Source organism: Aptenodytes forsteri, unplaced genomic scaffold, assembly GCF_000699145.1.
Source record: "Aptenodytes forsteri isolate BGI_AS27 unplaced genomic scaffold, ASM69914v1 Scaffold223, whole genome shotgun sequence".
Taxonomy (NCBI): Eukaryota; Metazoa; Chordata; class Aves; order Sphenisciformes; family Spheniscidae; genus Aptenodytes; species Aptenodytes forsteri.
In genome coordinates this window covers 43,572-44,330 of record NW_008794742.1, presented here as the reverse complement: position 1 = coordinate 44,330, position 759 = coordinate 43,572, and positions in this window count along the sequence as shown.

Genomic DNA, 759 nt, shown 5'->3' with positions numbered 1-759 from the left:
CAAGGATATCATTTTGCTGCACTGTGTAACAGTGGTTTATGATATGATAAAATTATTGGTCATGAGACTAATCAGGTATTTATACTTGGCATTGCCGTCATCTCCGTACCTCGGGAGCCACCTGTTGGAAACTATTAATAATTACACTCTTTACCTTTTCTTCTTGGGGAACCAATCTACGGGCGAGACAGGGGGGACACTTTCCCACGATCCTTCACCTTCCCTTTCTCCTTCAGGCTATTTACAACAGCTCTTGAGAATTTTGAATATCATTGGGGTGTTCAAACCAGCATGGTCCTATTGCTCTGTCTCCTGAATGTGGTTCAGGTCTTCTTTAAGGTTAAAAAACTAAGAATATCATCCAGAGATCTACCTCCACGACAGGCACTGTGGCTACTCAAACCCCTGTGACAGGCACTGCAGCTACTCAAACCTTGGCAACAGGCACTGCAGCTGAACCAGAGAACCAACCCGTGCCGGCACCAGTCGCCCCTATATACAAGAAGAAATACACAAGAAAATCATCCATAAGCTGATTCATCGACTGGAGAGCCAAGGAGTGATCAGCAAGACTCGCTCACCCTTTAACAGTCCCATATGGCCAGTGAGGAAGTCTAATGGAGAGGGGAGACTAACAGTAGGTTATCATGGCCTATCATGGCCTGAATGAAGTCACGCTGCTGCTGAGTGCTGCCGTGCCAGACATGCTAGAACTTCAATACGAACTGGAGTCAAAGGCAGCCAAGTGGTATGCCACAA